The sequence below is a fragment of the Lytechinus pictus genome, chromosome 11, assembly GCF_037042905.1.
Source record: "Lytechinus pictus isolate F3 Inbred chromosome 11, Lp3.0, whole genome shotgun sequence".
Classification (NCBI taxonomy): Eukaryota; Metazoa; Echinodermata; class Echinoidea; order Temnopleuroida; family Toxopneustidae; genus Lytechinus; species Lytechinus pictus.
The window spans coordinates 24,044,108-24,054,011 of NC_087255.1; positions in this window are offsets into that span (position 1 = coordinate 24,044,108).

A 9,904-nucleotide genomic window follows, 5' to 3' on the forward strand; every position below is an offset into this window, starting at 1 on the left:
CCAGCCTAACATCCTGTAATAAACGATGCAATTAAACATTCATTTTTTCTTCCAGGCAAAGAAATTTATAATAAAAAAAACAACATAAAAACCATTTCATGAAAGGAGTTGTCTGACGTTTTATCCGACACTGGTAGCACTGCTTCTTAGCCAATCAACATCAAGAACAGTTGTCAGATCTGACAACTTGTCGGACATAAATGTTGATGAAATACTCCCCCAATCATCTTATTCATGTTGAACAGGCACAAGAATATGATTGAGTCTTAGTTATGAGGATTTCATTTATCTTATTTTTGAAATGACAAGGTCTGGAATAAAGAAAACTCTCTAAACTTTTATTTATTGAAGGTTCTTAGTTTGAAGGAAAGTTGGGCCTTAGATTCTGTTATTCTTTTTAATGATTTTGGTTATTTTGAAATATTTGGGTCTGGAGGAAAGACTACACCATATTTCCATGTTATTCAATGTTGATAAGATTGCAGGGTCATTGTTTTGTTGTTGTTGTGTTTTAAATGAATTTATAACTGGGTCTGGAGGAAAGACTACGCTATATTTCCATGTTTTCAACATAAAGAGGATCGTGGGTCTTTGTTTGCTTTTTTTTATTATTACTAATTTATTATTATTATTATTCATTTCTTATTTGAAAGGTCTGGAGGAAAGACTACGCTATATTTCCATGTTATTCAACATTAATAGGATCGTGGGTCTTTGTTTGCTTTTTTATTATTACTAATTTATCATTATTATTATCCATTTGTTATTTGAAAGGTCTGGGTCTGGAGGAAAGACTACGTTATATTTCCATGTTATTCAACATAAATAGGATCGTGGGTCGTTGCTTGCTTTTTTATTATTACTAATTTATTATTATTCATTTGTTATTTGAAAGATTTGGGTCTGGAGGAAAGACTACGCTATATTTCCATGTTATTCAACATAAATAGGATCGTGGGTTGTTGTATGAATTTTTTATTATTACTAATTTATTATTATTATTATTATTCATTTGTTATTTGAAAGATCTGGGTCTGGATGAAAGACTACGCTATATTTCCATGTTATTTAACATTTATAAGAGAGTTGGGGTCTTTGTTACTTTTCCACCAGTTTTAATTGACTGGGTCTGGAGAAAAGACTAAGCTCGATTCTCATTTTATTCAACTAGAATATCATTATCTTAGTTTGGACTTATAATAATTTTGAAACTACCGGGTCTGGAAAAAAGACTTTGGAATTGTACTATAATGTTTTATTAACTGGGTCTGGAAAAAAGACTTTGGACTTATATTATAATTTTTTAATTACCCGGGTCTGGAAAAAAGACTTTGGACTTGCATTATAATTTTTTAATTAACCGGGTCTGGAAAAAGGACTTTGGACATATATTATAATTTTTGAAACAATCGGGTCTAGAAAAAAGACTTTGGACTTATATTATAATTTTTTAAACAACCGGGTCTGGAAAAAAGACTTTGGATGTATATTATAATTTTTAAACAACCGGGTCTGGAAAAAAGACTTTGAACGTATATTATAATTTTTGAAACAACCGGGTCTGGAAAAAAGATTTTGCACTTTTGTGCTATATGAACGCATTACTATAGGATTTTAGTTTAGAACGGATTCGCCAAAAATCCCTTCAAATTTATTACATTTGTGGGTAAAGTCATTATTACATTTGTGGGCGATCAAAAATTATTACATTTGTGGGTAAAGTGCATTATTACATTTGTGGGTGAAATTATTACATTTGTGGGTAAAGTGTTATTACATTTGTGGGCGTTATTACATTTGTGGGTAAAGTGTTATTACATTTGTGGGCGTTATTACATTTGTGGGCGATTATTACATTTGTGGGTGTAACACCCCCCTCCCGAGGGAGAGGCGTATCTCACCATGTCGATGTAATAAGGCTAGCAAGTTGACATGGCAAGATAAAATATCTCACCGTGTACGCATTATAACACTTTTTAGTAAAAGACATGGCAAAATGACGTATCTCACCATACGGACGATATAAGGCTATTTTAAGTCGACAACGCAATATGAAATATGTCACCACATTAAAAAAAAAATAATATGGCTATCAAGTCGACATGACAAGAATGAAAAGATCTCTCGCCATCTCTTCAAATAGATGGCCCTTTTGGGATTTTAAAGGACAAGTCCGCCCCAACAAATATTGGCTTGAATAAAAAGAGAAAAATCCAACAAGCATACACTGAAAATTTCATCAAAATCGGAATTGTAAAATAAGAAAGTTATGACATTTTAAAGTTTCGCTTAATTTCACAAAACAGTTATATGCACATCCTGGCTGGTATGCAAATGAGAAGCTTATGACGTCATCCGCCCACTATTTCTTTTGTATTTTATTATACGAAATATGAAATAATCAAATTTTCTCCTCATTGTCAAGTGATACAACAATTAATTCCTCCCTGAACATGTGGAATTAACATTGTTTAATACTATATAATTCAGTCAAGTTGGTCCTTATTGTCAATTATGTAAAAAATGAAATATTGTATAATTCGAACAATAAAAAACAAAAGAAATAGTGAGTGATGGACATCATCGACTGAGTCACCTAGTTGTGCATATCACTGTTTTGTGAAAAATAAGCGAAACTTTAAAATGTCATAACTTTCCATCCGATTTTGATGAAATTTCAGCACTATGCCAGTTTGATTTTTCTCCCGTAGTTTTGACTGACGACCGTATGTCATGTCTTTTCTATAGGCATATAGGCCTATATAGTCATTCATTACTTCATTACAGGAAAGAAACATTGCAACTCATCTTTCTCAAGCAAAGGCAACATGGCCTTTTGAATATGCACACGTCCCAGTAACTCATCTCACCTCCCAGTAACAGGGTGATAACTGTCTCGAGGATCAGCTTCTTCAGACTTCGTAATTTACATTGGTCTCATATTAAAGTGAATAACATATAGGCCTACATATTTGACAAACTCGGGAGTTTTTTAAAGTTTTTTTTTAGACTTATAATTTAGAAACGGGACATACTAAGCACATATACATCAAAAACCTCAGACGAAACACGGAAGAGTTTATACAAATATGATAATTTTGAGGTATTTTTTCAAATTTGATAATCATATGCCTGTTCTGGTCAAGATCCAATGGTCCATTGGCCATGAATATTTAGGGCTTTCTTTTCATTCTATAGACCTAATCCAGGCGGCTAATGAATGATAAAATTTGAATGGGGGGACATGGAACTCCGGTATAGGCAATCAGTGGCGTATCTGAAAAACCTTAAGAAGGGAAAAACTTTTCTGACAACCCTTACTTAACAAAAACCATCAAAATTCTGTGTGGGGGTGACACTCGGCCATTTGCCCCACTTCCCCGTACGCTAGCACATAATGATGCAATGCATAGAAATCAACAAGATACACGAGAACAATGAAATGATACTCAAACTTCCGCTACTATGGAAGCAGGAGGCCGTCAAAAACACGGATATACGTCGTGTCGTAATTCAATTTACTACACGACGTAAATAATTACGTAGTGTAGTAATTCGAATTACTACACGACGTAAATAATTACGTAGTGTAGTAATTCGAATTACTACACGACGTAAATAATTACGTAGTGTAGTAATTCGAATTACTACACGACGCAATTCCGAATTACTGCCCAACGATTTAACGTCATGACGTTAAATGAATTAGTGTCGCTACATCAAATAATTAAGGTCGTGTAGTAATTCGAATTACTACACGACGTAAATAATTACGTAGTGTAGTAATTCCAATTACTACACTACCTAAAGAATTACGTCGTGTAGTAAACAATTACTACACGACGTAATTCCGAATTACTGCTCAACGATTTAGTGTCATGACGTTAAATCAACCAATGGGATCATTCGTTATAAACCTACAAAGCAATGCCAGCGCGGGGGAACTTGAATGCGGGGCGCGCGGCCGATCGCGCTGGAGTTATCGACCAATAGCGCCCGACCATGGGCGGAAATCCCAGGGGGGACGTGTCCTCCCCCCCCCCCTACTCAAAATAGTAGGGGGGACACAATATCAAATGTCCCCCCTACTAATTTTTGGTCTTTTATGATAGTAAGAAATACATCGTTCAATATCGAAATAAAACATGTATTTTAGGACGAAATTACCTTAAATTTGGGGTGATAATTTTCCAGCCCCTTGTCCCCCCTACCTTTTGGGAGAGATATCCGCCCCTGCGCCCGACCAATAAGGATTTTGAAGATAGCGGACTATAAATCAATAGATTTTGTGCACTGTGTCTACAAAAGCACGAAGTGAAATTGAAGGTAAGGTAAAAGATATCGGTATCAAGAGTAAACGATTATCTATTGAAGTTGGAACGCAAAAACTTATAAACATCGATTTATAGCATATTATGTATTGGAAGATGTCTGACATTGTGTTTTATTGCAACACTTAAGGGGAAGAAAATGATGTTTAATTTATGAGATGTCAAGGTATGCATCGATTTGTAAAGACATCAAAACTTATATTTGTTACATATATATGTATTTTATTTTGTATATGAATTGAAGTTGTCAATAAAAAATACTGAAAAAAAAAAAAAAATAATCATGATAAGAATAATAAAACACATACTGATTGGTGGTTCCGGGAGCCGGATGAGGGGCCAGTGACGTAGCTACTGGGGGGGGGGGCTGGGAGGGCACGTGCCCCCCTTGAGATTTGGTGTGCCCCCCCCCCCCGGTGCCCCCCTGAAAAAAATGGCAGAGCAAAAAAAAAAGAGAAAGAAGAAAAGAATAAAGGATGACGAGTGAATGAAATAATGTGAGGGGAAGACTTGCAAAAAATCAAAAACAAATCTTTCATGTTACTACATAAAATTTTTGCTTGCGCTTCGCGCCAGAAAATGTTTGATTTTGGCGGGATTCTGCGTTTTTCGCCAATTTCTATATAGGATTGGGTCGTAGATTCAATCGTAAAAAATAAAGAGTTAGATCGAGTGTTTTAGCATGGGACTTGTACCAGGCAAAAGGGTATAGGCTTTAAGAAAACGCCAATCACTATTCCTATTATGCCATTCGATATATTTAATTAGATTTAAAGAAAAATTATGCTTTTGGCGGGATTTTGCGATTTCCCTTTGATCGTAGATTCAACCGAAAACAATAAGATTTAAATCGAGTGTTCCACCATGGGACTTATACACTAGCGTACCTACGGGGGGGGGGGGGTGGGGGCAGGGAGGGCAGTCTGCCCCCCCCCCCACTGACGAGCCACAACCCATGCAAAGGACGTATCCCTGCCCCCCCCCCCCCGACGAGCTTGAAAGACCTTTTTTGCCCCCCCCCCCTGACGAGCTTGAAGACCTTTTTATTTTTTTATTTTTTTATTTTTTTGCTTGTCAAATTTTTTGGCGGACGGTTTTGCCCACCCCCCCTGTGGAAAATCCTAGGTACGCCACTGTACCTATACCATGTATGCCAGGTGCAAGGGTAATATCTTATGGGCTTCAAGAAAATTCCAACCATACAGATTTGCCACCCCCTCCCTCCCAAACACATACACCATTAACTCCTATTGATGGGTCATGGTCTGTGTGTTTTTATCCTGGTTTTGCATTGTGGGCATAAAGATTTTTTTTTTAAAAGACCCGAAAAATCACCGTCTTTGTTTTGTTGTCATCCATACGTGCCCCTCACAGTGGCGTAGCTAGGATTTTTTTTCCTGGGGGGGGGGGGCACTGGGGGTCCTTGCTTTTTCAGGGGTTGGGCACCATTTTTTCCGGTGTGTGTGTGTGTGTCACAAGGGCGGATCCGACTTACGCCAATAGGAGACGAAACAAAATTGCGCCAAAAGTCATTTTGGGCAATTTCAGATTTTTAATTTTTGTCATGCACGGCTGAAAGACAACACTTTAAAGAATACCTCAGCAAAATATTTCATTCGGGAATTTGCATAAAGATTGTTAATTTCCTACCTCACATCGTAAAATGTGATATTTTGCGAAATGCCGCGTATATGACAACTTAGTTGAAAACAAGCCCTTTCACAGGAGGTTTTTCAAGTAGGAATCTGAAAAAGGCACGAACATAATCCTGATATATTCTTTTTTTATGTGAAAGGGTTCAAAGTTAATAAAAGACACATTTCAGGAGGTTTATAGGATAATTATTCCTCGAAATAGGCTGATAATCCACGTTTTTTGCATCATTAGAAACGTTTAGATTTCCGTGGATTTCCGTTTAAATTCTATCATCATTATTTTGCCAGATGTCGAAGCTTTAAGTCAATACCAAATTTAGCTGCCCGTTTTGCCCGTTTTCATGTTAGAGCCGATTTTACTTGACACAGCACCCCCAAACCTGTTCAAAAACCGTCATTTTTATACCGCGCAGTTATCGCAGCGCACCGTGTGGGGTGTACATTGCCGTTCATTTTTGCACGGCGGGGACGATCCCCTTCTATTCCATGAAAATGACATGAATTCCGGGCATGATGTAAACAAAATGAAGGTTGATAACTCATATGAGGGCTACCCACCCCTCTTCCAGAGATAAAAGTTAATTGTAGTATAATTTCAGCCCAAAACCCTCCTCATATAGTAAAACATTAGTGGTCGTGTTATATACTATGTGTTTTACTAAAGTCTACCCGCTTGACAAAGCACGGTTAATATTTTCAGATTTTGAAGTATTGTTTTTAATCTGATGATCATTTTGATGCCATAAAATTATTTTCAGGATCTCATACACACTTTTTAGCCATGTGAGAAGCATAAACCAACATTCACTCTGGTCAATCTTGAAGTAACACAGAACACAAAGTTTATATACTGCACATTGTTTAGCGTAATTTGTCTTTTCACAGATAGGTTTTAAGTAGCCAATCAAAATTTGGTATCAAAGTGACGTCATATCGACTTTAAATTATGTTCAGTCGATTCTACGCCCCAAATTACCCTTAATCAACATATTTAAGTAAAAATATAATACGGGATATAATTTTGGCGCGCTTTCAACTCATTCTGGCCCACTGTGGGACGGGGCCCGTAATTACCTTCACCTATATTTTCCCCGATCAGTCACTTCTTAGTTTTATTCTTATAAAACAACACAAACATGAAATAATCTCATAAGCCTTATAAAAAGTGCGAGCGCGAAGCGCGGGCGATTTTTTTTTCTACTTTCACGTATTTTGTCCTGAAAATTTAATATTCTGGGCAATGTTATGTGTGATCCTGAACAAGATTCATATGTATCTAGATGGTTACTGCGAACGCCAAGAGCGAGAGCAGATTTTTTTTAACTGTTCTAGCATTATCGAAAAGGGACCTGTTAAGGACTGCTTACAGTTACCCACGAAGACGGTATATATCTCAATAATGCGAGTGCGAAACGCGAGCAAATTTTTTGGACATTCCGACCTAAAAAAATTGTCATTCTAAGCACTTTTTGTATTAATAAATGGGATAGGTATGTAACTAAACAATTGATGCGAGCGCGAAGCGCGAGAGGAAGAAGATCGAGATTTTTAACCTAAAAGCGGGACACTCTATTCATATTTTGTAAATCATAAATAGGATATAGTTAATTGGTTATCATTAATAATGCGATCGTGAAGCGTGAGCAGACAATTATTGATATTCTGATGTGAAACTTGATTATTTAAATAAATTTTAAATAAAGAACATGCAGACTATCGCGCATGTTTTAGATTTAGACCTAGAATCTGGGCATTCTGAATACATTTGTTTAATGGAACTTAACGGAATACACGTAGACAATAGGAACTTGGCAAATCAAACAATGCGACCACACCACTGGCGTAAATCCCGGGGGGATGGGGGGATATATCCCCCCCCCACTTTTCGATGAGGGGGGGATGGCCTGTACAAACATCCCCCCCCCCACTTTTACGAAAGAAATGAAAAAAAAATCACAAGAGATAATTGTTTTATTCGTGAAAATTCTTCCAAAAATACCGCTTAACAAATAAAATAATATTATTGAATCATAAAATGCAAATAAAGAGCCAGTTCACCATTTCCAAACGAAATACTTATGTCCTTATTATAACATTGAAGAGAAACCCCCGTTTCTTCCAATTCATCAATGTTGGGGGTCTTTGGGAAGGGATTAAGATGGAATGTCAATTTTTTTTAATGTAATCTCTAATAAAACCATTAAACCATCATGGGGTAAAAAAGATAATAATATTGGAGGGGTATTTGCCATATGGACATACAGTGGCGTAACTACGGGGGACATGGGGGGCACATCCCCCCCCCCCCATCGGCTGACCAAAAAAAAAAAAACGGGGAAAGGGGGAAAAGGAGAAAAGAGGGAGAAAGGAAGAGAAACGTAGTGGAAAGAAGAAAATATTATTTATTATAATGTTATATTATATTATAATTATGTTAAGTTACATTACATAAGAAACATTTTTATCATAACTTTATGAAACATAATTTGCCCAGGGCCTACGTTTTCATTGTTCCTGGTGCTTGCATTGTCTGTTTAACGAGATATATAATCCTGTTGTACTAAAACATCCCGTTTTCAAGTCAACATAAACCAAATATATTTCCTAGCACTTGAGTTATCATTATTTTATGTAGTGACATATGCTTCTTTTTCATGACTCAAAAGTGATTGCCCCATGTTAAGGTCTTCGTATATATGAAACATTTCCTGTCCGTGATTACGTTCGCATTAGTGGATTGGTGAGATATGTCTGCTCTTCATGAATTCCTAAAATCAGTCCTTAAAATGTCCCTTCTTCTGATCTGAATATCAAAAATTTTCAGCTCGCGCTTCGCGCTCGCATCATTTGGTTAATGAAATACGTATGGTCCTAGTTAATTCCTACAAAGAAACCTTAGAATGCCCCACTTCAGGTCTGAATTATCTAAGTTTTCAGCTCGCGCTTCGCGCTCGCATTGTTAAGCGAGACAGGTACCTATCATGATTACACAAATTTGATTATAATGTCCCTTTTTAGGTGTGAATATAAAAAAATTTCAGCTCGCGCTTCGCGCTCGCATTATTTGATCAGTGAGATACATATCCGTTTAATGACATTGTCCTTAAAATGTCTCTATTAGGTCACTCACTCAGTTATTCAAAAATTTTGCTGGTGCCCCCCCCCCAATGCCGTGACCCACGGTACGCCACTGTGGACATATCTAAAAACATAATTGCAAAAAAATGCCAAAATATTTCAGTCATCCCCCCCACCTATCAACACGGATTTACGCCAGTGGACCACACAGCGTGAGCTTATAATGCTGATATTTATGCATGTAGACCATAAAACGGACATTTTACAGAGCACTTAAATTTGTAAATAAAAAAAGATAATGAAAGCTCGATGTCCGAGCCAAAATATGTTTTGTATATTGACTTCAAAACTTGCTGCATACCAGCCTATTGAGCAAGATATGGATCTCATCGAACAGGCAATTCTGGCGCGAAGTAACATGAAAGATTTGTTGTTGATTCTTTGCAAGTCTTCCCCTCACATTATTTCATTCACTCGTCTTACTCCTCTTATTTTCCTTTTTTTCTGTCTTTCTTCTTCTTTTCCTTTTTTCTTTTCTTCTTTCTCCCTTTTTTTTCCTTTGCCATTTTTTCAGGGGGGCACGGGGGGGGGGGGAGGGGAGGGCACACCAAATCTTCTCAAGGGGGCACGTGCCCTCCCAGCCCCCCCCCCCCCCGGTAGCTACGCCGCTGGCCCCTCATCCGGCTCCCGGAACCAACAATCAGTATGAGTTTTATTATTCTTATCATTATTATTATTATTATTTTGTATTCAGTAGTTTTTATTGACAACTTCAATTCATATACAAAATAAAATACATATTATAACAAATAGAAGTTTGATGTCTTTACAAATTGATGC